We start from the raw sequence: 27,137 nt of genomic DNA, 5'->3' as shown, positions 1-27,137 counted from the left end.
TTTTTCCAAGAATCCCCCATCAATCACATTCAGAGTAGATCCACAATCCACACATACCCGAAATTCAATTAATTCATCCTGAGCAGCAGTAGTGGCAGATAGGAATACTCCCTTAGAATTTAAACAGGCAATACGAGCATGACTGACCATTTTTTTTTCTTTCTTCTTGCGAAGCACACAGCTCTTAATAAAATGACCAGAATTTCCGCAATAGAAACACAAGCCTTCAGAAAGTCGGCGGTCTTTTTCCTGAGAGCGGGGTGCCATCGCCCCAATTTCCATCGGCTCTCCATTGTCAGCACAGAACCTCTCAGGACTCGAAGCTGACATAGCAGAGGATTTGCTCTCATTAACCCTTTCACACAGTCTCCTGTCCACCCGTATAGCTAATTGCATTGCCTCCTGCAAGTTTCCAGGTGTGGGATAAGCAATCAGTAAATCCTTTACCCTTTCACATAGCCCTGCAAGAAACAAGCTTTTCAAAGCAGAATCGTTCCACCCCACCTGGGCAGACCACCGACGGAAGTGAGAACAATATTTTTCCAGATTACCTGATCCCTGCCTCAAACGTCTTAATTCAGACTCAGCAGATGAGACACGATCAGGATCATCGTACAACAAACCCAAAGCAGAAAAAAAACTATCCACTGATCTAAAGCACGGATCACTAGGTTGGAGAGAGAAGGCCCATCCCTGAGGATCTTTGCGCAAAAGTGACATTATGATCCCTATGCGCTGTGATTCATCACCAGAGGATCCGGGTCTCAAACGAAAATATAATAGACAAGCATTTTTAAAAGAAAAAAAATCTTGTTGTTCGCCAAAAAATAGATCAGGCAGACGTACCTTAGGTTTCACAAAATGCGGTCCAGAACAGCTACTCACGTGTTGTTGGAGCTTGGTCACCTCCAGAGAGAGTCCCTGCAAGCATTGAGACAAATCTTGCACCGAGACCATGATGGAAAACTGGAGGTCTTTCCTTAGAGAAATTTTTTTTTTTTTTTTTTTTTTATGGCTGGAATTACTGTTATGATCTGCTACAGAGACTAAGGAAAGAAAGGAGATCTATCCCTAAAATAGAACTAAACAAGATCCCTACGATGTAACGGGGAACCTGATCCTGCGATCAGACCCGCTAAAGTCCTCGGCTAGTCTGAACGCAGACCTATAGATGTGAGGTAGGGATCCCTACAAGATCTAGGGACTGGGAAAAGTTGGACACCTCCTAGCAGAAATAGTAGCAGTCAAAGACAAACACACAACAAAAAGGCATAGGGGTCAGAAGACCTAGCAAAACTAACAGAGAACGGCAACAGAGCAACAAGCTAGCTCAACAGTAGTAAATACAAATGAAGTCCAGCAAAGCCAGGAGGGCGGAGCCGGATTAAATAGGCAAAATGGTCATGTGACCAGCAAACTAAAAAAAAACTAACAGGAGAGTTGTAACACGCTTGGTGGCGAGCAATCTGGCCGTGACGGGGCGGGCTCCGAAGGGTCCATGCAAAGGCTGTGCCGTTCCTACAGGTGTGGTTTGTTTAGCAGTGATTCACCCGCCGCATCAGGTGTCTTCAAAAATGTCTCGGCGCAGGGTCTCCTGCAGGCTAAACCCTTCATCGCGGTAATGTGACAGAAAGAGAAAGCTGGATCCGTAACTTGGGGGCGGAGCGAGACGTCCAGGGGTGAATGAAGGAAGAGGGTGAGATGGTTGCCAGTGACTTTGAGCTGCTCTTCAGGGGGAGGGTCGTGTTGCCTGCAAAGGTCGTCTGCTTGGGGTTACTGGTGGTTGCCTCCAGCCACGCGGGAGACGCTGGTCCTAGTATTAAAAGTAAAGAAGCAACAATGCTGGAGGCCCACTGTAATCAGAAGGATGCTGGTATTTTGCAGAGATGAAATAGAGCAAGAGAGAAAGCAAATGAAAAAAAGAAAAGAGAATAATTGTGTGCACTTGTGAAAGGTAATGGAAAAAAGGCATAGAAGAGAGTGCCCCCTGCTGGTGGAAGGAAGGAAAAAGCAAAAGCCTACAGCACCTGGTATTCCCAGGCGGTCTCCTATCCAAGTACTAACCAGGCCCGACCCTGCTTAGCTTCTGAGATCAGGTGTGTTCAGAGTGGTGTGGCCATTGGCAGAGAAAAGCCTCTCATTTGCTGCTTTTCTACTTTGACGTCTGGCTGCCGGCTGCCCTTTCCAGTGCTCAGCAAGACCAGGTCCTTTTGTGCTTTCCCTTCTCTTCAATTTTTTTGCTGGCTTCTTTAAAAGGTCTTGTAGACACAACGCCCCACTCAGAGCCGCTGAGCTCACTGATCGGCTGCAGCGCTGTCGACGGAACGTCAGCTTCACGGCCAATACCACAGGCCGGGAGCAGAGGCGCCACTCACCGATAGACCCGGGTAGGGTGAGTAGAGCGCGGTTAGTTGCTTTCTAATAGGCTGCAGCCGGGGATTAACTTTTAATGAAAGGGAACAATCCCTTTGACTGTCTGCAGCGCGCCACACCTAGGAAGCGCACTCTCACACACAAGCCAGCATGCACACGTGCTCGCACGTGACAACACCCCCTAACTGCCTCTACAACCTCTCCATCACTATGAGTCAGACTCTCCTGCCTGTTTTATGATTTCAGGGCCCTAGCAGGAATCACCCCCCCTCCCCAATTCCTTCCGCACCTTCCTTGCCTTCCTTGCACTGAGGTTAGCTCTTTGTCAGCCATCTGGCTTGGTTACACAAGCTTCTTTGCAGAGAAACATGTTACTTCTGCTGGCCCTCGCAAGGCGGCCGGCATCCAAAACCTTCCCTGGGCACCTGCTGAAAGCCTGGCCCCTTCACGGCCCCGGGTGCTTTTAACGCCATCATTTCCACACGGAGATCTGCGGAGTCAATAAGCACTCCTAGCCGTGGCAAGGAGCTAGGTGTCAGGCCTGCGTGAAGGCGGCGGGGTAGCGTACTTAGCTGCCAACTGGCTCAGAGGCCTTGGGGCTTCCATCATCTAAGTTACTTAAGGTCTGTGTCCGGCAAGGCGCCGTTCCATGCTAGCCGAGCTGGGCAGTAGGTAAAAACGTCATCAAAATGATCTACAGCACCCGGTGTTCCCAGGAGGTCTCCTATCCAAGTACTGTCCGAGCCCAGCCCTGCTTTGCTTCCGAGATCAGATGAGATCGGGCGTATCCAAGGTGGTATGGCCAGTAGAAGCTGCTCGATCCATCGCCCGGCCAGCATTTCTCAGGATCGCTTGGTGGCGAGCAATCTGGCCGTGACGGGGCGGGCTCCGAAGGGTCCATGCAAAGTCTGTGCCGTCCCTACAGGTGTGGTTTGTTTAGCAGTAATTCACCCGCCGCATCAGGTGTCTTCAAAAATGGCTCGGCGCAGGGTCTCCTGCAGGCTAAACCCTTCATCGCGGTAATGTGACAGAAAGAGCAAGCTGGACCCGTAACTTGGGGGCGGAGCGAGACGTCCAGGGGTGAATGAAGGAAGAGGGTGAGATGGTTGCCAGTGACTTTGAGCTGCTCTTCAGGGGGCAGGGTCATGCTGCCTGCAAAGGTCTTCTGCTTGGGGTTACCGGTGGTTGACTCCAGCCACGCGGGAGACGCTGGTCCTAGTATTAAAAGTAAAGAAGCAACAATGCTGGAGGCCCACGGTGATCAGAAGGATGCTGGTATTTTGCAGAGATGAAATAGCGCAAGAGAGAAAGCAAATGAAAAAAAGAAAAGAGAATGAATGTGTGTACTTGTGAAAGGGAATGGAAAAAAGGCATATAAGAGAATGCCCCCTGCTGGTGGAAGGAAAAAGCAAAAGCCTACAGCGCCTGGTATTCCCAGGCGGTCTCTTATCCAAGTACTAACCAGGCCCAACCCTGCTTAGCTTGTGAGATCAGACAAGATCAGGCATGTTCAGGGTGGTGTGGCCGTAGGCACAGACAAGCCTCTCACTTGCTGCTTTTCTACTTTGAAGTCGGCTTGCCGGCTGCCCTTTCCAGTGCTCAGCAAGACCAGGTCCTTTTGTGCTTTCCCTTCTCTTCAATTTTTTTGCTGGCTTCCTTAAAGGGTCTTGTAGACACAACGCCCCACTAAGAGCCGCTGAGCTCACTGATCGGCTGCAGCGCTGTCGACGGAACGTCAGCTTCACGGCCAATGCCGCAGGCCGGGAGCAGAGGCGAGACTCACCGGTAGACCCGGGTAGGATGAGTAGAGCGCGGTTAGTTGCTTTCTAATAGCCTGCAGCCGGGGATTAACTTTTAATGAAAGGGAACAATCCCTTTGACTGTCTGCAGCGCGACACACCTAGGAAGCGCACTCTCACACACAAGCCAGCATGCACACGTGCTCGCACGTGACAACACCCCCTATCTGCCTCTACAACCTCTCTGTCACCATGCGTCAGACTCTCCTGCCTGTTTTATGATTTCAGGGCCCTAGCAGGAATCACCCCCCCTCCCCAATTCCTTCCTTGCCTTCCTTGCCTTCCTTGCACTGAGGTTAGCTCTTTGGCAGCCGTCTGGCTTGGTTACACAAGCTTCTTTGCAGAGAAACATGTTACTTCTGCTGGCCCTCGCTAGGCGGCCGGCATCCAAAACCTTCCCTGGGCACCTGCTGAAAGCCTGGCCCCTTCACAGCCCCGGGTGCTTTTAACGCCATCATTTCCACACGGCGAGCTGCGGAGTCAATAAGTACTCCTAGCCGTGGCAAGGAGCTCGGTGTCAGCCCTGCGTGAAGGCGGCGGGGTTGCGTACTTAGCTGCCAACTGGCTCAGAGGCCTTGGGGCTTCCATCATCTAAGTTACTTAAGGTCGGTGTCCGGCAAGGCGCCGTTCCATGCTAGCCGAGCTGGGCAGTAGGGCAAAACGTCATCAAAATGGTCTACATCACCCGGTGTTCCCAGGAGGTATCCCATCCAAGTACTCTCCGAGCCCAGCACTGCTTTGCTTCTGAGATCAGACAAGATCAGGCGTATCCAAGGTGGTATGGCCAGTAGACGCTGCTCAATCCATCGCCCGGCCAGCCTTTCTCAGGATCGCTTGGTGGCGAGCAATCTGGCCGTGACGGGGCGGGCTCCGAAGGGTCCATGCAAAGGCTGTACCGTCCCTACAGGTGTGGTTTGTTTAGCAGTGATTCACCCGCCGCATCAGGTGTCTTCAAAAATGTCTCGTCGCAGGGTCTCCTGCAGTCTAAACCCTTCATTGCGGTAATGTGACAGAAAGAGCAAGCTAGACCCGTAACTTGCGGGCGGAGCGAGACGTCCAGGGGTGAATGAAGGAAGAGGGTGAGATGGTTGCCAGTGACTTTGAGCTGCTCTTCCGGGGGGAGGGTCGTGTTGCCTGCAAAGGTCTTCTGATTGGGGTTACCGGTGGTTGCCTCCAGCCACCCGGGAGACGCTGGTCCTGGTGAAAAGGAGCCTAGTATTAAAAGTAAATAAGCAACAATGCTGGAGGCCCACGGTGATCAGAAGGATGCTGGTATTTTGCAGAGATGAAATAGCGCAAGAGAGAAAGCAAATGAAAAAAAGAAAAGAGAATGAATGTGTGCACTAGAGATGAGCGTTGTTCTACTCGAACTGTTCGCCAATCTCAAATTCGAGCTGTTTTGGGCGGTGTTCGAGCCGTTCGGCGAACACGAACAATTTGAGAAAAATTCGGCTGTTCGAGGTTATGTTCGATAACTGTTCGTGCACCAAAATCATAACTGGATTTTTTCTCAGTAATGATGAAAATTAATGTTAATACGCAGTTTGAGTGTACAGCGGGGTGGGGGGAGGGGCAGGGGATGGATCTCTGCAGGAACAATGAAGATCTCCATTTTTTTTTCTCTTTCCCGCATTTACAGTGGGGAGGTGCAATCTGTCAGCTTATCAGCAGCGCACACACGGAGCGAAGTGCTTTTTTTCACACAAGCAAGGGCATGTGTCATTGGCAGTGTATGTCACATGTCCTTGCCCTATAAGACCAAGCCATTTTCCCCGTCGCCACCATTTTCTCACTGCTGCAGCTGCGTGTTAGACGGCACCGCTGTTGCTGTGTGCGCTATACCTTGTTAATTTCAAGCCAATTTTCGCACAAATATACAGATAGCTTGGGAGTAGGGAATAGTTGTGATTGCAGTCCTTTTAAGGACTAGGTTACAGCATTTCCTACGACTTTTATCAGGCAGGTCTGTGCTCTTAAATAGATAGGTTGTGGGAGTAAAGACTAATTGTAATTGGAGTCCTTTTCAGGACTAGGTTACATCAGTTCCTATCAGTTTTTGCCAGGCAGGTCTGTGCCAGTGCTGTGCAAGTTTTTTTCACAGCATTTGGCTGAATCTAGCAAAGCTAATCCTTTTTGGCCTATTGCAGAGTGTGTTAGTCAGTGGAGTAGCCTATCTGTGTTGCAAGATATACCACCTGTGTATAGAATACCAATTTTTTTACTGCACCTAGTGAAGTAAAATCTTTTGGGCATAGCATCATTCTATTAGTCCATCTATACTGACCTCCATGAGGTTGCAAACTGAATCTAATTTTTTTCTGCATCTAGCTCTGAAAAAATATTTGGCCTTCTAGCAGTGTGTGGGACTTGTTCTATTAGTCCACCTATACTGACCTCCATCAGGTTGCAAACTGAATATAATTTTTTTCTGCATCTAGCTCTGAAAAAATATTTGGCCTTCTAGTAGTGTGTCGGACTTTCTCTATTAGTCCATCTATACTGACCTCCATCAGGTTGCAAATTAAAAATAATTTTTATCTGCATCTACAGTACCTCTGAAAAAATATTTGGGCTTCTAGCTGTGTGTGGGACTTGTTGTATTAGTCCATATATACTGACCTCCATCAGGTTGCAAACTGAATATAATTTTTTTCTGCATCTAGCTCTGAAAAAATATTTGGCCTTCTAGTAGTGTGCGGGACTTTCTCTGTTAGTCCATCTATACTGACCTCCATCAGGTTGCAAACTGAATATATTTTTTTCTGCATCTACCTCTGAAAAAATATTGGGCTTCTAGCTGTGTGTGGGTCTTGTTCTATTAATCCATCTATACTGACCTCCATCAGGTTGCAAACTGAATATAATTTTTTTCTGCATCTAGCTCTGAAAAAATATTTGGCCTTCTAGTAGTGTGTCGGACTTTCTCTATTAGTCCATCTATACTGACCTCCATCAGGTTGCAAATTAAAAATAATTTTTATCTGCATCTACAGTACCTCTGAAAAAATATTTGGGCTTCTAGCTGTGTGTGGGACTTGTTGTATTAGTCCATCTATACTGACCTCCATCAGGTTGCAAACTGAATATATTTTTTTCTGCATCTACAGTACCTCTGCAAAAATATTGGGCTTCTAGCTGTTTGTGGGACTTGTTGTATTAGTCCATCTATACTGACCTCCATCAGGTTGCAAACTGAATATAATTTTTTTCTGCATCTAGCTCTGAAAAAATATTTGGCCTTCTAGTAGTGTATGGGACTTTCTCTGTTAGTCCATCTATACTGACCTCCATCAGGTTGCAAACTGAATATATTTTTTTCTGCATCTACCTCTGAAAAAATATTGGGCTTCTATCTGTGTGTGGGTCTTGTTCTATTAATCCATCTATACTGACCTCCATCAGGTTGCAAACTGAATATAATTTTTTTCTGCATCTAGCTCTGAAAAAATATTTGGCCTTCTAGTAGTGTGTCGGACTTTCTCTATTAGTCCATCTATACTGACCTCCATCAGGTTGCAAATTAAAAATAATTTTTATCTGCATCTACAGTACCTCTGAAAAAATATTTGGGCTTCTAGCTGTGTGTGGGACTTGTTGTATTAGTCCATCTATACTGACCTCCATCAGGTTGCAAACTGAATATATTTTCTTCTGCATCTACAGTACCTCTGAAAAAATATTGGGCTTCTAGCTGTGTGTGGGACTTGTTGTATTAGTCCATCTATACTGACCTCCATCAGGTTGCAAACTGAATATATTTTTTTCTGCATCTACCTCTGAAAAAATATTGGGCTTCTAGCTTTGTGTGGGACTTGATGTATTAGTCCATCTATACTGACCTCCATCAGGTTGCAAATTTAATATAATTTTTTTCTGCATCTAACCCAGCCAATAGTTTTGGCCTAATACCACAGTTTGGCCACTCAGCTCTGCTCGGTTACCATCCATTGTTTTTTTGTGCAAACAACTCCAGAGTTGTGAATTAGTTAACCACCAAAATGAGTGGAAAAAGGCCTGCTGCTGGTGGAAAGGGGAATAGGCGTGTTGGGAAGGGGAAAAAAGGTTGTGTCCGTGGGGTAGGTGTTAAAGCAACAGTAACATCTGCAGAAGAAAGACCATCTTCCAGCCAAACTAAAATGTCTACTTCTTTTAGCGGACAATGTGATAAGATCCCTTTCTTACGGCCATGCCAATCGCTACAAATTCCAGATGAGGCACAAAAACAGCAGGTGCTTCAACGGATATCAAGTGCTCCTTTAAGTGGGCTCTCCTCCACATCAACTTCAACATCACAAATACTCCAGTCCTCAAAGGTGTCACCCAAATCGCACTTGCTTCCTCACAGCTCCCAAATCTCCAGCTGCCCGTCTGAGTATGAGGTAGAACAGATGGTTGAGTCTGCAGAGCTGTTTACTCATACTATAGCCTGGGAATCAGAGGTCGACTCCAGCGCTTCTGTGAATCCAGACGAGGAAATGATCTGCACTGATGCCCAGAATCTTTATGAGTCGGATCCAGGACCAGACGCAGAAGGTTCTGACCATAATGTAGACCCTCATTCCCAAACTGTAACTCCTGTTGGTGGAGACAATGAGGAAGACGATGATGAGACTCAAATACCTGATTGGAGCGACAACTTTAGTTTTTTGTCAGGGCAGGAACAGGTTGGCTCTGAGGACGACGGGTGTGATAACACACAGGGTGATGATGATGAGGTTGGAGATCCCACTTACTGTCAACCCACAGTCAGCCAAGAGATGAGGTCAGCAGAGGAGGTGGAGGAAGATGCTAGTGACGACGAGGTCAGGTTGCGCCTTCCTGGACAGAGACGTAGTACTGGAAGCACGTCAACAACTGCATCCTCAAACACAACTCTGCCTCTCACCACAAGTCGTGGTGGCTCTTCAGGTCGCATGGGTGCTAAGCCTTGCATAGCCTGGGCATTTTTTCAGATCGATAAAGATGACCCAACTCGTGTTATCTGTAACATTTGTCAGCAAAAGCTAAGTAGAGGCCAAAAAATACATAGTTTGAGTACTTCATGCATGAACCGGCACATGGACATGAAGCATAAGTTGCAGTGGGAAGCTCAGTGTGCTACAATGCGGCCTAGCCGGCCGGGCCAACCACCGTCTGCCATATCTTGTGCATCCGCGGCCTCTTCATCCTCTGTGACTGGGGGGACAGCAGTCACACCTGTTTTGGGGCGCAGACCTGCCACCTCTTTACCTGCAACAGCCAGCGTGATTGGCAGGTCATCATTTTCTTTGGAGGTGGTAACACCAGCTGGTGTTGAGCGCTGTCCGACATCGATAGCACCACCTTTGGATCAAGGCAACCTAACATGTCCGCCTGCATCTTCCTCACAGACCGGCAGTTTGCCGGGGACACCCTTATCAACCCCGTCTAAGCAATATAGCCAGCCCTCGGTCCCTCAGATGTGGACAAGTAAAAGACCATTTCCTCCTAGCCATGAGAAAGCTAAGAGGTTGAATTTCACCATCTGCAAGCTCTTGGCTACAGAAATGCTGCCTTTCCGCCTGGTGGACACAGAGGATTTTCGAGACCTTATGTCCGTCGCAGTGCCCCAGTACCAGATGCCCAGTCGGCACTACTTCTCAAAGAAAGGTGTGCCTGCGCTCCACCAGCATGTCGCACACAACATCACCGCTTCTTTGAGAAACTCTGTGTGTGACAGGGTGCATTTCACCACAGACACTTGGACGAGTAGGCATGGACAGGGGCGTTACATGTCGCTGACTGGGCACTGGGTAACTATGGTGACAGCAGGACAAGGGGCTGCTGTCCAAGTCTTGCCGTCCCCACGAGTTGTGCGTCAATCCTCTTTATGTCAAAGTTCCTCCACTGCTTCTGCCTCCTCAACCTCCTCTCGGTCTTCCACCTGCACCCAAATCCTGTCTGGTCATGCCACAAGCTTTCTAACTGCGCAGAAGGGATCCTGCACACCTCCTTACTATGCTGGCAGTAGGGCTCAACGTCATCAGGCGGTTTTTACTTTGAAATATCTGGGAAATGTGAGTCACACAGCTGAGGAGTTGTGGTCAGCTCTGGAGAACCAATTTCATGAATGGCTGTCTCCACTGGACCTGAAACCAGGGAAGGCCGTGTGCGACAATGCTGCAAACCTGGGTGCGGCCCTTTGCCGGGGCAATGTCACAAACGTGCCTTGTATGGCTCACGTGTTTAACCTGGTTGTCCAGCAATTTTTAGCCCACTATCCCAGACTAGATGGCCTTCTGCAGAGGGCACGGTCGCTGTGTGCTCACTTCCGCCATTCGCATCCCGCAGCTCAGCGACTTACATCTCTACAGAAGTCGTTGGGCCTGCCACTTCACCGGCTAAAATGCGATGTGCCTACCCGGTGGAATTCAACTCTGCACATGTTGCAGCGACTGTGGCAGCACCGACAAGCCCTGGTGCAATACGTTCTGACGTATAGCCTGGGCCAACGAGATCCAGAGGTGGGGCAAATCACGCTGGAGGAGTGGTCTCAGATCAGGGACCTATGCACCCTTCTGCACAGTTTTGAAATGGCGACGAAGATGTTTAGTGCTGATGATGCCATTATCAGCATGACTATTCCGGTGATTTACATGCTGGAGCACATGTTAAACAGAATTCGGAGTCAGGTGGTGGCACAAGAGGAGGTGGAGGAAGTAGAGGAGGAGGAGTTGTATGCGGAAGGGCTAACATCTGCAAGGTCCAGACGGTCGGCAGCACCAAGGCGGCAGGCATGTGAGGGTGGGGGAGATGGTTTTACCAGGGCGCATGGTAGCAGCCAAACTAGTGAGGAAGGTGCAGGAGCCCAGGAAGAAGTGGAGGACGAACTGATGGAAGACTCATCAGATGAGGGAGACCTTGATCACATTTCTGTTGTGCGAGGTTGGGGGGAGAGGACAGAGGAAGGAAGCATGATTGTTACCTCGCCACCAACACAACAGGGACTTGGTGCTCCTGGATGCGCAACACACATGAGTGCCTTCTTGCTGCACTACCTGCAACATGACCCTCGAATTGTGAGAATTAGAAATAATCCTGACTACTGGGTTGCCACACTGTTAGATCCCCGGTACAAAAGTAAATTTGCCGAAATTATTCCTGCCATAGAAAGGGATGCACGCATGCAGGAGTATCAGCAGAGACTGTTGCAGAATCTTACATGTGCTTTTCCACAAAACACCAGTGGTGCACGTAGTGAATCTCACAGTTCCAACTTGCCAACCGTGGGACCGTCAAGTGTTCAGCACTCAAACCGCAACAGAACCACAGTATCTGCTGGTAACATCTATTTTGCGGAATCATTTCACCACTTTTTTAGCCCATCCTTTGCAAGGCCACAGGAGACAAGAAGTCTGACACATAGTCAACGCCTAGAGACGATGGTACAGGAGTATCTCCAAGTAAACATTGAAGCCACGACTGTGTCACTGGACCCTTGCTCTTTTTGGGCTTCCAATCTGGATAAATGGCCGGAGCTAGCCACTTACGCCTTGGAGATCTTGTCATGCCCCGCAGCCAGCGTTCTGTCTGAACGTGTGTTCAGTGCTGCTGGTGGTGTGCTGACAGATAAGCGCACGCGGCTCTCCACTGATAATGTAGACAGACTCACGTTCATAAAGATGAACAAATCATGGATCCGAAACGACTTTTCTACCCCTGTGTCATCCTGGGGAGAGTAAAAGCTTGATGATTGGTTAAAATCACCCTACCAACCGTTTTAAGCTTTCAAATTACTAATCATGTTTATCTGTATCTTGACTGGAAAATAATTTGAGCTTTGTAGCAGTGTGCAGCACTGATCCTATTAGGCCATCTATAATAAGCTCCACCAGATTTAAAATTAAAAATAATTTTTAGCTGCATCTAGCCCGGAAAATAATTTTGGGGCTCCGAGATGCGCAAGACACATAAGTGCCTTCTTGCTGCACTACCTGCAGCATGACCCTCATATTGTCAGAATTCGAAGTAATCATGACTACTGGGTTGCCACACTCTTAGATCCCCCAAACTTTTCGATCAACCTTTTCATTTTAATAAAGACCAAAAAAATGGTCATTTTTGAAATTATAAGCATTAGCAGGTTGTTAGAAACTGAAATCAAACAGTTTTCAACTCAAAACTTTATTCTAGGTGATGTTACATTTTCACATAGGACCCCTTGTTCGAAAGGAGCTTCTGAACTCTCTCGTCCATTGAATTTGTCAGGTTTTGGATGGTTTCTGCTTCAATTGTTTTGCATGAGGACAGAATACCCTCCCAGAGCTGTTGCTTAGATGTGAACTGCCTCCCGCCATCATAGACACTCCTTTTAATGATGCTCCAAAGGTTCTGAATGGGGTACAGGTCAGGGGAGCATGGGGGTCACACCATAAGTTTGTCCCCTTTTATGCCCATATCAGCCAGAGATGCAGATGTTTTATGTGCAGCATGAGATGGTGCATTATCATGCAGAAAAATGATCTTGCTGTGAAATACACGGTTCTTCTTCTTGAACCATGGCAGGAAGTGCTGTTTGAGAAAATACACATACATTATGGAGTTCATCTTTAGCGCCTTCAGGGATCCTAAAGGGGCCGACAATCTCTCTCCCCATGATTCCAGCCCAAAACATTACTCCACCTCCTCCTTGTTGGCGCTGTAGCCGTGTTTGCGTGGGGTGTCCATCAACCAGCCATCCTCCACTCCATCCATCTGGACCATCGAGCGCTGCACGGCACTCATCCGTGAACAAAACAGTTTTGAAATCAGTCTTCATGTAATGTTTGGCCCACTGGAGCCGTTTCTGCTTGTGTGAAGTGGATAGAGGAGGTCGACAGGATGGCATATGCACAGCTGCAAACCTCTGAAGGACCCTGCATCTTGTTGTTCGGGGGACGTTGGAGGCACAAGCAGCTTCAAAAACTTGTCTGCTGCTATGACAAGGATTTTTTGCCGCTGCTCTTTCAACCTGACGTAATTGCCTGTAGGAAAGAGTCCTCAATTTGCCCTTATCAGCACGCACACGTGTGTACTGTGAATCAGCTACATACTTCTTGATTGCCAAGACACTTCATCCTGATCATCGCACAATGTTGATTGTAGTCATGCCTTGACCTAAACACTCCACAATTTGTTGCTTCTCAGCAGCCGACACATCCTTTTTCTTTCCCATTTTGGCAGAAAATGTAGGCTGCTTAATAATGTGAGAGAGCCTTCTTAAGTAGTCTTGCCTTTCATTGGACACACCTGCCAAACTAATTAGCACAGGTGTCTGCAATTGCTTACAGTGATATAAAGAGCCCTGACACACATCACCATCAATGAGTTTAACTGACAAACAAACAAATTCTTCCCTTATCACTCCTAAACACTTTTTGCATAATAATTTGGAACGCAGTGTACATGTGCTTTTTCACAAAACACCAGTGGTTCACGTAGTGAATCTTACAGTTCTAACTTGCCAACCGTGGTCTGTATGGAATTGTTCAATAAAGGGCCCAAAATTAAGATAACATAGATGGGAGAGGTCTCTATGAATAGGAATTCCTAAGTATTTGATACCCTGTGAGGGCCAGGCAAAGGGAAAGTTGGACTGGATGGAATCCTATATGGATTTGGGGAGGGAGACATCGAGGGCCTCAGACTTCGCTGCATTGATTTTAAAATTTTACCATGTAACAAAGTGATCTATTTCAGCCATAACAGCAGGGATGGATATATGTGATTGAGTGATATATACTAGGACATCATCAGCAAATAGAGAGCACTTGTACTCGGTGCCTCCCACCTCAATCCACCTAATATTGGGGTTATGGCGAATTGATGAGAGCAGGTGCTCCGTCACTAGGATGTATAAGAGAGGGGACAGAGGACATCCCTGCCTTGTCCCATTGGTGATTGTGAAAGGTGATGAAAATGTTCTGACGCACCCCCTGGGCCTTGGGACACCCGGAGCCGGACCCTTTTTGGTGGATGCTGGTGGTTGTAGTCTTCGTGGCGGCGACCCGGTTCCGTGGCTCAGGGCGGTCAAACCAGTGGCGGAACTATTTATGTGGTTTTGATGTTTAAATGTCCGACTACGCCACTCGTGGATTGCGGTCAGAGTGAACCGCCGCTACTGGGCAGACCGCTGAGGCTGGTGTTGTGGGTGCAGCAGAGCGTAGCATAACTCCCCACGGGAGGAGTATAGCCTCAGGGCAGTGTATGCTGAGGATGGGGGTGATGGTGCAGGGCAGCAGCAGTAACGACACGGAGTCAGTGATGCAGTCCAGGGCCTTTACTCACAGTTCTTATTATCCAGACCACGTCTGCAGGTAACGGCTGCCCACGTCGTACTGTGCTCACCAGGTGAGGGGCTCAGACAACTCCCAGATAACTTTGGAGCACTTCACAGGACCCCCTTTGTGTGTCCTTTGTCTGGCCTTTCTTACCAACACTTCTGTCCGGCTGCCTCGGGCCTCCTCTTGGTAAACTTGGCGCCAGTTTCCCTGACCCTATGTGGTGCCTTCCTAGCGGGTGTAGCGAGGGGCTGTGCCACATAAAATGTCAGAGCCTCCGGTTTCTAGCTGAGGGTCGTTTCCTGCCTCCACTAGTTCGGGGACCGGTCTCCCCCTTTGGCCTGACCCCTCCACGCAGGTGGATTCGGGCGTGCGGTGGAGACTCGCCCGTCCGCACCCCTGGGATCCCTTCATTCCTCGTTCCTGGAGCCCTCTCCGCTCCTCTTCCTTCCTTCTCCCCCTTCCAGGCCTGGGCCTCTGTTACTAGGCCCGCCTCCGGAGCAGAGCTCATGCAGAGCCCCTGCTCCCTGCCACTTCTGCTCAGACTTCTCTGCACTGAACTAAGATGGTGCCCACCTTTTATACTCCCTTCTCAATGCACCCAGGAACTGCTTCCTCCCTGCTCCTGCACTACAGGGTTCCCCTTCCTCAGTGTTCCCTCCCCCCACTCCAGCCAGGGACAGGGACTGTCGTGCCCTTCTCAGGGGCATATTGGTCGCCCTGCCCCACGGCAATGTGGTGTAATGCATGCAGGTGTCGGGTCCTGATCCACACTCCATCCTTACCTGAGAGTGAGATATCACACCTCTGGGTGAGGTGCAATACGTCTGTAGCAACCGAGCCCTCAGGGTGCTACAGTTCCATTTATCTTCAGCCTAGGTGACGTATTGCGATACAGGGCCGTGATTTTGGCTATAAAAGGGTCCCCTAGACCCCTACCCCAAGCTTTTTAAGAGAATCATATATGGCGTGCCAGGAGACTCTATGGAATGCTTTCTCAGCATCCAACGAGAGTATCTAATTACAAATTTTTAACTGCATCTAGCCCAGGAAATACTTTGTGCCTAGTAGCAGTGTCTGCTAGTCAGCGGATTATCCCGGCTGTTAAGCAAGCTACACCACCTGTAGTTTAGACACTTAATTTTTTCAAAGGAAATGCTTCGGGACCATGGGATACTTAGTGAAGAGCATGAGGAGGCACCCCAAGGCATAGGGGCTGGGACTGGCAGTAGGATGCCTTGCGGTGGACAGCCGAGCTCGATCCTTATAAAAGCTTTTTAACTGCAGCAGCTTTAGTGGACGCTACTGGAGCTGGAATTACCGCGGCTGCTGGCATGAGACTTGCCCTCCAATAGATCCTTGTAAATGGATTTAAAGTGTATTCATTCAAATTAGAGAGACAATTTAAATTAAAAAGCTTAGAGCTGCCTCCACCACAGGGGGGCTCGCTCGACCCACCAGTGGACAGGCACCAGTATTGGGAGAGGGGGGCTGGCCGTCAGGGTTCACCGCGGCTCTGGCACAAACCCAGGGGACACGGAGGTGGCACGGGCAGGAGCGGACTGGCTGTGTCGACTTCTCACTTTTTGGATATTAGAAGGGCATGACATGCCTATATCTGTGTCTCCCCCTCCTTTTACTCCTCCACCTCTTTTATTTTCGCATGACTATATGTACTTGTCACTTTTCCATGTGTTAGTTATGTCTTCTGAGCAGTTTGTCAGCTTTTGGACACCTTTGAAGGTGTTTTCTATGTGTTTCTATGTGTTTTTGTTTGCCTGCCATTGGTTTTAATGGTGTTCGACGAACAGTTTGGCGAACACACGGGTGTTTGACGAACCGAACCGAACTCGAACACTACGGGGGTGGCTCAACACTAGTGTGCACTTGTGAAAGGGCATAGAAAAAAGGCATAGAAGAGAGTGCCCCCTGCTGGTGGAAGGAAGGAAAAAGCAAAAGCCTACAGCACCTGGTATTCCCAAGCAGTCTCCTATCCAAGTACTAACCAGGCCCAACTCTGCTTAGTTTCTGAGATCAGGTGTGTTCAGTGTGGTGTTGCCGTAGGCAGAGACAAGCCTCTCTCTTGCTGCTTTTCTACTTTGACGTCTGGCTGCCGGCTGCCCTTTCCAGTGCTCAGCAAGACCAGGTCCTTTTGTGCTTTCCCTTCTCTTCAATTTTTTTGCTGGCTTCCTTAAAAGGACTTGTAGACACAACGCCCCACTCAGTGCCGCTGAGCTCACTGATCGGCTGCAGCACTGTCGACGGAACGTCAGCTTCACGGCCAATGCCACAGGCCGGGAGCAGAGGCGAGACTCACCGGTAGACCCGGGTAGGGTGAGTAGAGCGCGGTTAGTTGCTTTCTAATAGCCTGCAGCCGGGGATTAACTTTTAATGAAAGGGAACAATCCCTTTGACTGTCTGCAGCGCGCCACACCTAGGAAACGCACTCTCACACACAAGCCAGCATGCACACGTGCTCGCACCTGACAACACCCCCTATCTGCCTCTACAACCTCTCCGTCACCATGCGTCAGACTCTCCTGCCTGTTTTATGATTTCAGGGCCCTAGCAGGAATCACCCCCCCCTCCCCAATTCCTTCCGCACCTTGCTTGCACTGAGGTTAGCTCTTTGCCAGCCGTCTGGCTTGGTTACACAAGCTTCTTTGCAGAGAAACATGTTACTTCTGCTGGCCCTCGCTAGGCGACCGGCATCCAAAACCTTCCCTGGGCACCTGCTGAAAGCCTGGCCCCTTCACGGTCCCGGGTGCTTTTAACGCCATCATTTCCACACGGCAAGCTGCGGAGTCAATAAGCACTCCTAGCCGTGGCAAGGAGCTCGGTGTCAGGCCTGCGTGAAGGCGGCGGTGTAGCGTACTTAGATGCTAACTGGCTCAGAGGCCTTGGGGCTTCCATCATCTAAGTTACTTAAGATCAGTGTCCGGCAAGGCGCCGTTCCATGCTAGCCAAGCTGGGCAGTAGGGCAAAACGTCATCAAAATGGTCTACAGCACCTGGTGTTCCCAGGAGGTCTCCCATCCAAGTACTGTCCAAGCCCAGCCCTGCTTTGCTTCCAAAATCAGACAAAATCAGGAGTATCCAACATGGTATGGCCAGTAGACGCTGCTCGATCCATCGCCCAGCAAGCCTTTCTCAGGATCGCTTGGTGGCGAGCAATCTGGCCGTGACGGGGCGGGCTCCGAAGGGTCCATGCAAAGGCTGTGCCGTCCCTACAGGTGTGGTTTGTTTAGCAGTGATTCACTCGCCGCATCAGGTGTCTTCAATAATGTCTCGTCGCAGGGTCTCCTGCAGGCTAAACCCTTCATTGCGGTAATGTGACAGAAAGAGCAAGCTGGACCCGTAACTTGGGGGCGGAGCGAGACGTCCTGTGGTGAATGAAGGAAGAGGGTGAGATGGTTGCCAGTGACTTTGAGCTGCTCTTCAGGGGGGAGGGTCGTGTTGCCTGCAAAGGTCTTCTGCTTGGGGTTACCGGTGGTTGCCTCCAGCCACGCGGGAGACGCTGGTCCTAGTATTAAAAGTAAAGAAGCAACAATGCTGGAGGCCCACGGTGATCAGAAGGATGCTGGTATTTTGCAGAGATGAAATAGCGCAAGAGCGAAAGCAAATGAAAAAAAGAAAAGAGAATGAATGTGTGCACTAGTGAATCGGAATGGAAAAAAGGCATAGAAGAGAGTGCCCCCTGCTGGTGGAAGGAAGGAAAAAGCAAAAGCCTACAGCACCTGGTATTCCCAAGCAGTCTCCTATCCAAGTACTAACCAGGCCCAACTCTGCTTAGTTTCTGAGATCAGGTGTGTTCAGTGTGGTGTTGCCGTAGGCAGAGACAAGCCTCTCTCTTGCTGCTTTTCTACTTTGACGTCTGGCTGCCGGCTGCCCTTTCCAGTGCTCAGCAAGACCAGGTCCTTTTGTGCTTTCCCTTCTCTTCAATTTTTTTGCTGGCTTCCTTAAAAGGACTTGTAGACACAACGCCCCACTCAGTGCCGCTGAGCTCACTGATCGGCTGCAGCACTGTCGACGGAACGTCAGCTTCACGGCCAATGCCACAGGCCGGGAGCAGAGGCGAGACTCACCGGTAGACCCGGGTAGGGTGAGTAGAGCGCGGTTAGTTGCTTTCTAATAGCCTGCAGCCGGGGATTAACTTTTAATGAAAGGGAACAATCCCTTTGACTGTCTGCAGCGCGCCACACCTAGGAAGCGCACTCTCACACACAAGCCAGCATACACACGTGCTCGCACGTGACAACACCCCCTATCTGCCCCTACAACCTCTCCGTCACCATGCGTCAGACTCTCCTGCCTGTTTTATGATTTCAGGGCCCTAGCAGGAATCACACCCCCCCCTCCCCAATTCCTTCCTTGCCTTCCTTGCACTGAGGTTAGCTCTTTGTCAGCCGTCTGGCTTGGTTACACAAGCTTCTTTGCAGAGAAACATGTTACTTCTGCTGGCCCTCGCTAGGCGGCCGGCATCCAAAACCTTCCCTGGGCACCTGCTGAAAGCCTGGCCCCTTCACGGTCCCGGGTGCTTTTAACGCCATCATTTCCACACGGCGAGCTGCGGAGTCAATAAGCACTCCTAGCCGTGGCAAGGAGCTCGGTGTCAGGCCTGCGTGAAGGCGGTGGGGTAGCGTACTTAGCTGCCAACTGGCTCAGAGGCCTTGGGGCTTCCATCATCTAAGTTACTTAAGGTCGGTGTCTGGCAAGGCGCCGTTCCATGCTAGCCGAGCTGGGCAGTAGGGCAAAATGTCATCAAAATGGTCTACAGCACCCGGTGTTCCCAGGAGGTCTCCCATCCAAGTACTGTCCGAGCCCAACCCTGCTTTGCTTTTGAGATCAGACGAGATCGGGCGTATCCAAGGTGGTATGGCCAGTAGACGCTGCTTGATCCATCGCCCGGCCAGCCTTTCTCAGGATCGCTTTGTTATGATCTGCTACAGAGAGTATGGAAAGAAAGGGGATCTATCCCTACAATAGAACTAAACTAGATCCCTACGATGTAACGGGGAACCTGATCCTGCGATCAGACCCGCTAAAGTCCTCGGCTAGTCTGAACGCAGACCTATAGATGTGAGGGAGGGATCCCTACAAGATCTAGGGACTGGGAAAAGTTGGACACCTCCTAGCAGAAATAGTAGCAGTCAAAGACAAACACACAACAAAAAGGCATAGGGGTCAGAAGACCTAGCAAAACTAACAGAGAACGGCAACAGAGCAACAAGCTAGCTCAACAGTAGTAAATACAAATGAAGTCCAGCAAAGCCAGGAGGGCGGAGCCGGATTAAATAGGCAAAATGGTCATGTGACCAGCAAACTAAAAAAAACCTAACAGGAGAGTTGTAACAGTACCCCCTCTTCTAAGAGAATCCTCCGGATCCCCTGGGCCCAGGCTTACCAGGAAACCTCCTGTGAAACGCTCGGACAAGTCTGGGGGCAGAAACATAATCCGCTCTCACCCATTAGTTTTCCTCAGGTCCGAAACCCTTCCAAGCGACGAGATACTGCAAACTCCCTCTATACCGTCTAGAATTTAGGATGCGGGAAATTTCATATTCCCCGTCCTCCACCACCGGAGGAACAGTGGCAGAGGCGTCACCATCCGACACATCAGCTTTTTTCAACAGAGAAACATGAAACACCGGATTAATCCTCCAGGACGTAGGAACCTCCAACCTAACAGCAGATTGGTTAACTATCTGAAGTACCTTAAAGGGCCCTACGAACTTGGGACCCAATTTTTTAGAAGGAATCCTCAATCGCAGATTCTTAGAGGACAACCAAACCATGTCACCAACCGCAAACAAAACCTCTTGCCGTTTCCTATCAAAGTACCTCTTAGATTTTTTGTTAGCCTCCTGAAGATTACCGTCCAAACTCTCTCCAAATCACCGGAAAAACTCTCCTCCTCAGGCACAGCCGAAACCAATTTGGAAAATGACCCAAAAGACGGATGTCTCCCAGAACAACAAAAAAAAGGCGAACACCCAGCAGAAGAGGATGTATGGTTGTTAAGAGCAAATTCAGCAAGTGGCAGAAACTCAGACCACCCCTCTTGATTGTCTGCCACAAAACAACGCAAGAACTGCTCAACATCCTGGTTCTTCCTTTCTGTCTGGCCATTAGACTCAGGATGATATCCGGATGAAAACGACAAATGAACTCCCAACCTGTCACAAAAGGCACGCCAAAAACGAGCCACGAACTGAGGTCCCCTATCAGAAACAATGTCAGTAGGAACACCATGTAGTCTGACAATCTCCTTGACAAAGGCCTTAGCGAGTGTCTTAGCGCAAGGCAGTTTGATGAAGGGAACCAAGTGACACATCTTGCTAAAACGGTCCACGACCACCCAGATGACCGTGAAACCTTCAGAGGGAGGAAGGTCAGTAATAAAGTCCATAGCCAGATGTGTCCAAGGTGCACTAGGAACCTCCAGAGGGCAAAGCAACCCCGCAGCAGGAGCATGCGAAGACTTGGATCTTGCACACACAGTACATTGGCGCACCCACTTAATGACTTCCTTCTGCCATCCAGGCCACCAAAAACTGCGACCCACAAGTCTCTTGGTCTCAGAAATTCCTGGATGACCTGCCAACCGAGACTCATGACACTCAACAAACAAATCTCTCCTAAAGGTCCTAGGCACAAACAACCTCCCATGGGGAGTGTTAGATGGGGCATTCTCCTGTGCTTTAAGAATCTCATCCTCCAAAACGGAGTCCAAAGCAGCAATCACAACACCTTCTTGTAAAATGGTCTCCTCTTCCTCCTCAACACCGACCATGGGAGAAAAGCTGCGAGACAAAGCATCCGCTTTAACATTCTTGGTACCCACGATGTAAGTAACGGAAAAATTAAGCCGCAAGAAAAAAAGTGCCCACCTAGCCTGACGGACATTCAAGCGCTTGGCAGCATCAAGATAGATCAGATTTTTATGATCAGTGAAAACCTGAATGGGAAATTCAGCACCTTCCAAGAGATGACGCCAGTGTTCAAATGCGAGTTTAATCGCCAGCAATTCCCGATTACCAATATCGTAATTAAGTTAAGTCTCGGAAAATTTTTTTGAAAAATAGGCACAGGGATGTACTCCATCCTTGTTTTCCTGAGACAACACCGCACCAACCCTCACCGAAGAAGCATCAACCTCAACCAAAAACGGCTTAGTCACATCAGGCTGCATAAGGATGGGAGCAGAGGTGAACCTCTCCTTTAGAAACACAAAAGCTTCAATGGCCTCAGAAGTCCACTGAACGGCATTAGCACCTTTCCTGGTGAGATCGGTCAGCGGTTTGACAATAATAGAAAATTTTTTTATGAATTTTCTGTAATAATTGGCGAAACCCAAAAACCTCTGTATCGATTTCAAACCAATAGGCCTAGGCCATTCCTGCACAGCTTGAACTTTAACCGGGTCCATCTCAAAACCTTCACTGGAGATAATGTAGCCCAAAAAACTAATTCTCTGTACAGCGAACTCACATTTCTCCAGCTTAGCAAAAAGCGAATTGTCCATTAATAACTGTAATACCTCACGTACGCTCCGCCAATGAGACTCCAGATCCGGCGAATAAATCAAAATGTCATCCAAATACACAACCACATTTTTGCCGATTAAAGGTCTAAGGATATCATTAATAAGATTCTGAAAAAATGCTGGAGCATTGGTGAGACCAAAAGGCATAACCTGATTCTCAAAATGACCCACAGGAGTGTTAAAAGCAGTCTTCCATTCATCACCCTCCTTCATGCGCAACAAATTGTATGCCCCCCGGAGATCAATTTTAGAGAACCACTTGGCCCCCACTAACTGGTTAAATAAATCAGGAATCAATGGCAGTGGGTAAGGATTGCGTACAGTAATTTTATTAATCTCACGAAAGTCCGGACAAGGACGTAAACCGCCATCTTTTTTTTTTACAAAAAAAATCCAACAGCCACAGGAGACTTGGAAGGCCTAATGTGACCGGCGGCCAAGCTTGTCTGTATGTATTCTTCCAAAGCCTTTCTTTCAGGAATAGTAAGATTAAATAAACGACTCTTAGGAAGAGTCGCGCCAGGGACAAATTCAATGGTACAATCATAGTCTCTATGGGGAGGCAGAACCTGCGACTCCTCCTCAGAAAAAACTCTCCAAAAATCCTGAATAGGTACAGGCAATTCCCCTCTATCCACAGCAGCAATGCGCCCGTTACAACACTTGTCATAACACTTAGGGCTCCAGGACTTAATTTCATTGGTAGACCAATCCAGTACAGGATTGTGCAATTTTAACCAGGGTAACCCCAATATTACTGGAGAAGGCAAATTATCCAATACCACCAAATCCAAATTCTCTTGATGAATACCATTAATAGTGAGGGGAAGTTCACAGACCTTGTGAGTAACACTCTTCAAGGGAGAGCCATCGACAGAAACCACAGCAATAGGGGATGACAAAGTTTTAGGTTCTAATCTAAGTTTTTCCAAGAATCCCCCATCAATCACATTCAGAGTAGATCCATAATCCACAAATACCCGAAATTCAATTAATTCATCCTGAGCAGCAGTAGTGGCAGATAGGAATACTCTCTTAGAATTTAAACAGGTAATACGAGCATGACTGACCATTTTTTTTTCTTTCTTCTTACGAAGCACACAGCTCTTAATAAAATGACCAGAATTTCCGCAATAGAAACACAAGCCTTCAGAAAGTCGGCGGTCTTTTTCCTGAGAGCGGGGTGCCATCGCCCCAATTTCCATCGGCTCTCCATTGTCAGCACAGAACCTCTCAGGACTCGAAGCTGACATAGCAGAGGATTTGCTCTCATTAACCCTTTCACGCAGTCTCCTGTCCACCCGTATAGCTAATTGCATTGCCTCCTGCAAGTTTCCAGGTGTGGGATAAGCAATCAGTAAATCCTTTACCCTTTCACATAGCCCTGCAAGAAACAAGCTTTTCAAAGCAGAATCGTTCCACCCCACCTGGGCAGACCACCGACGGAAGTGAGAACAATATTTTTCCAGATTACCTGATCCCTGCCTCAAACGTCTTAATTCAGACTCAGCAGATGAGACACGATCAGGATCATCGTACAACAAACCCAAAGCAGAATAAAAACTATCCACTGATCTAAAGCACGGATCACTAGGTTGGAGAGAGAAGGCCCATCCCTGAGGATCTTTGCGCAAAAGTGACATTATGATCCCTATGCGCTGTGATTCATCACCAGAGGATCCGGGTCTCAAACGAAAATATAATAGACAAGCATTTTTAAAAGAAAAAAAATCTTGTTGTTTAACAAAAAATAGATCAGGCAGACGTACCTTAGGTTCCACAAAATGCGCTCCAGAACAGCTACTCACGTGTTGTTGCAGCTTGGTCACCTCCAGAGAGAGTCCCTGCAAGCGTTGAGCCAAATCTTGCACCGAGACCATGATGGAAAACTGGAGGTCTTTCCTTAGAGAAATTTTTTTTTTTTTTTTTTTATGGCTGGAATTACTGTTCTGATCTGCTACAGAGACTAAGGAAAGAAAGGAGATCTATCCCTACAATAGAACTAAACTAGATCCCTACGATGTAACGGGGAACCTGATCCTGCGATCAGACCCGCTAAAGTCCTCGGCTAGTCTGAACGCAGACCTATAGATGTGAGGGAGGGATCCCTACAAGATCTAGGCACTGGGAAAAGTTGGACACCTCCTAGCAGAAATAGTAGCAGTCAAAGACAAACACACAACAAAAAGGCATAGGGGTCAGAAGACCTAGCAAAACTAACAGAGAGCGGCAACAGAGCAACAAGCTAGCTCAACAGTAGTAAATACAAATGAAGTCCAGCAAAGCCAGGAGGGCGGAGCCGGATTAAATAGGCAAAATGGTCATGTGACCAGCAAACTAAAAAAAAACTAACAGGAGAGTTGTAACACGCTTGGTGGCGAGCAATCTGGCCGTGACGGGGTGGGCTCCGAAGGGTCCATGAAAAGGCTGTGCCGTCCCTACAGGTGTGGTTTGTTTAGCAGTGATTCACCCACTGCATCAGGTGTCTTCAAAAATGTCTCGGCGCAGGGTCTCCTGCAGGCTAAACCCTTCATCGCGGTAATGTGACAGTAAGAGCAAGCTGGACCCGTAACTTGGGGGTGGAGCGAGATGTCCAGGGGTGAATGAAGGAAGAGGGTGAGATGGTTGCCAGTGACTTTGAGCTGCTCTTCAGGGGGGATGGTCGTGTTGCCTGCAAAGGTCTTCTGCTTGGGGTTACCGGTGGTTGCCTCCAGCCACGCGGGAGACGCTGGTCCAGGTGAAAAGGAGCCTAGTATTAAAAGTAAATAAGCAACAATGCTGGAGGCCCACGGTGATCAGAAGGATGCTGGTATTTTGCAGAGATGAAATAGCACAAGAGAGAAAGCAAATGAAAAAAAGAAAAGAGAATGAATGTGTGCACTTGTGAAAGGGAATGGAAAAAAGGCATAGAGGAGAGTGCCCCCTGCTGGTGGAAGGAAGGAAAAAGCAAAAGCCAACAGCACCTGGTATTCACAGGTGGTCTCCCATCCAAGTACTAACCAGGCCTGACCCGGCTTAGCTTCCAAGATCAGACAAGATCCGGCGTGTTCAGCGTGGTTTGGCGGTAGGCACTGGCAAGCCTCTCACTTGCTGCTTTTCTACTTTCAAGGCACAGACAAGCCTCTCACTTGCTGCTTTTCTACTTTGACGTCTGGCTGCTGGCTGCCCTTTCCAGTGCTCAGCAAGACCAGGTCCTTTTGTGCTTTCCCTTTTCTTCAATTTTTTGGCTGGCTTCCTTAAAAGGTCTTGTAGACTCAACGCCCCACTCAGAGCCGCTGAGCTCACTGATCGGCTGCAGCGCTGTCGACGGAACGTCAGCTTCACGGCCAATGCCACAGGCCGGGAGCAGAGGCGGGACTCACCTGTAGACCCGGGTAGGGTGAGTAGAGCACGGTTAGTTGCTTTCTAATAGGCTGCAGCCGGGGATTAACTTTTAATGAAAGGGAACAATCCCTTTGACTGTCTGCAGCGCGCCACACCTAGGAAGCGCACTCTCACACACAAGCCAGCATGCACACGTGCTCGCACGTGACAACACCCCCTATCTGCCTCTACAACCTCTCCGTCACCATGCGTCAGACTCTACTGCCTGTTTTATGATTTCAGGGCCCTAGCAGGAATCACCCCCCCCTCCCCAATTCCTTCCGCACCTTCCTTGCCTTCCTTACACTGAGGTTAGCTCTTTGGCAGCCGTCTGGCTTGGTTACACAAGCTTCTTTGCAGAGAATCATGTTACTTCTGCTGGCCCTCGCTAGGCAGCCGGCATCCAAAACATTCCCTGGGGACCTGCTGAAAGCCTGGCCCCTTCACGCCCCCGGGTGCTTTTAACACCATCATTTCCACACGGCGAGCTGCGGAGTCAATAAGCACTCCTAGCCGTGGCAAGGAGTTCGGTGTCAGGCCTGCTTGAAGGCGGCAGGGTAGCGTACTTAGCTGCCAACTGGCTCAGAGGCCTTGGGGCTTCCATCAACTAAGTTACTTAAGGTCGGTGTCCGGCAAGGCGCCGTTCCATGCTAGCCGAGCTGGGCAGTAGGGCAAAACGTCATCAAAATGGTCTACAGCACCCGGTGTTCCCAGGAGTTATCCCATCCAAGTACTGTACGAGCCCAGCCCTGCTTTGCTTCCGAGATCAGACGACATCAGGCGTATCCAAGGTGGTATGGCCAGTAGACGCTGCTCAATCCATCACCCGGCCAGCCTTTCTCAGGATCGCTTGGTGGCGAGCAATCTGGCCGTGACGGGGCGGGATCCGAAGGGTCCATGCAAAGGCTGTGCAATCCCTACAGGTGTGGTTTATTTAGCAGTGATTCACCCGCCGCATCAGGTGTCTTCAAAAATGGCTCGGCGCAGGGTCTCCTGCAGGCTAAACCCTTCATCGCGGTAATGTGACAGAAAGAGCAAGCTGGACCCGTAACTTGGGGACGGAGCGAGATGTCCAGGGGTGAATGAAGGAAGAGGGTGAGATGGTTGCCAATGACTTTGAGCTGCTCTTCAGGGGGGAGGGTCGTTTTGCCTGCAAAGGTCTTCTGCTTGGGGTTACCGGTGGTTGCCTCCAGCCACGCGAGAGACGCTGGTCCTGGTGAAAAGGAGCCTTGTATTAAAAGTAAAGAAGCAACAATGCTGGAGACCCACGGTGATCAGAAGGATGCTGGTATTTTGGAGAGATGAAATAGCGCAAGAGAGAAAGCAAATGAAAAAAAGAAAAGAGAATGAATGTGTGCACTTGTGAAAGGGAATGGAAAAAAGGCATAGAAGAGAGTGTCCCCTGCTGGTGGAAGGAAGGAAAAAGCAAAAGCCTACAGGACCTGGTATTCCCAAGTGGTCTCCCATCCAAGTACTAACCAGGCCTGACCCTGCTTAGCTTCTGAAATCAGACGAGATCGGGCAGAGACAAGCCTCTCACTTGCTGCTTATCTACTTTGATGTCTGGCTGCCGGCTGCCCTTTCCAGTGCTCAGCAAGACCAGGTCCTTTTCTGCTTTCCCTTCTCTTCAATTTTTTTGCTGGCTTCCTTAAAAGGTCTTGTAGACACAACGCCCCACTCAGAGCCGCTGAGCTCACTGATCGGCTGCAGCGCTGTCGACGGAACGTCAGCTTCACGGCCAATGCCACAGTCCGGGAGCAGAGGCGAGACTCACCGGTAG

The 27,137-nt window shown here is 49.1% G+C and overlaps 10 pseudogenes; all 10 read right to left on the bottom strand.

Moving 5' to 3' along the window:
- Positions 1 to 2,015: 2,015 nt before the first annotated feature.
- On the bottom strand, positions 2,016 to 2,124 carry LOC141268537 (5S ribosomal RNA; annotated as a pseudogene).
- Positions 2,125 to 3,064: 940 nt separating this feature from the next.
- Positions 3,065 to 3,184, bottom strand: LOC141267556 (5S ribosomal RNA; annotated as a pseudogene).
- A 602-nt stretch (positions 3,185 to 3,786) lies between these two features.
- Positions 3,787 to 3,905, bottom strand: LOC141268107 (5S ribosomal RNA; annotated as a pseudogene).
- Positions 3,906 to 4,845: 940 nt separating this feature from the next.
- LOC141269425 (5S ribosomal RNA) lies at positions 4,846 to 4,965 on the bottom strand (annotated as a pseudogene).
- Positions 4,966 to 16,406: 11,441 nt separating this feature from the next.
- Positions 16,407 to 16,515, bottom strand: LOC141268957 (5S ribosomal RNA; annotated as a pseudogene).
- A 932-nt stretch (positions 16,516 to 17,447) lies between these two features.
- LOC141269977 (5S ribosomal RNA) lies at positions 17,448 to 17,567 on the bottom strand (annotated as a pseudogene).
- Positions 17,568 to 18,173: 606 nt separating this feature from the next.
- On the bottom strand, positions 18,174 to 18,282 carry LOC141268956 (5S ribosomal RNA; annotated as a pseudogene).
- A 934-nt stretch (positions 18,283 to 19,216) lies between these two features.
- LOC141267726 (5S ribosomal RNA) lies at positions 19,217 to 19,336 on the bottom strand (annotated as a pseudogene).
- A 5,609-nt stretch (positions 19,337 to 24,945) lies between these two features.
- LOC141270027 (5S ribosomal RNA) lies at positions 24,946 to 25,064 on the bottom strand (annotated as a pseudogene).
- A 982-nt stretch (positions 25,065 to 26,046) lies between these two features.
- LOC141269955 (5S ribosomal RNA) lies at positions 26,047 to 26,166 on the bottom strand (annotated as a pseudogene).
- Positions 26,167 to 27,137: the final 971 nt, after the last annotated feature.

Source organism: Phyllobates terribilis, unplaced genomic scaffold (assembly GCF_046119375.1).
Source record: "Phyllobates terribilis strain yellow unplaced genomic scaffold, ASM4611937v1 Scaffold_4__5_contigs__length_816908805, whole genome shotgun sequence".
In the NCBI taxonomy this organism is placed as follows: domain Eukaryota; kingdom Metazoa; phylum Chordata; class Amphibia; order Anura; family Dendrobatidae; genus Phyllobates; species Phyllobates terribilis.
This window is presented reverse-complemented; position numbering and strand designations above follow the sequence as displayed.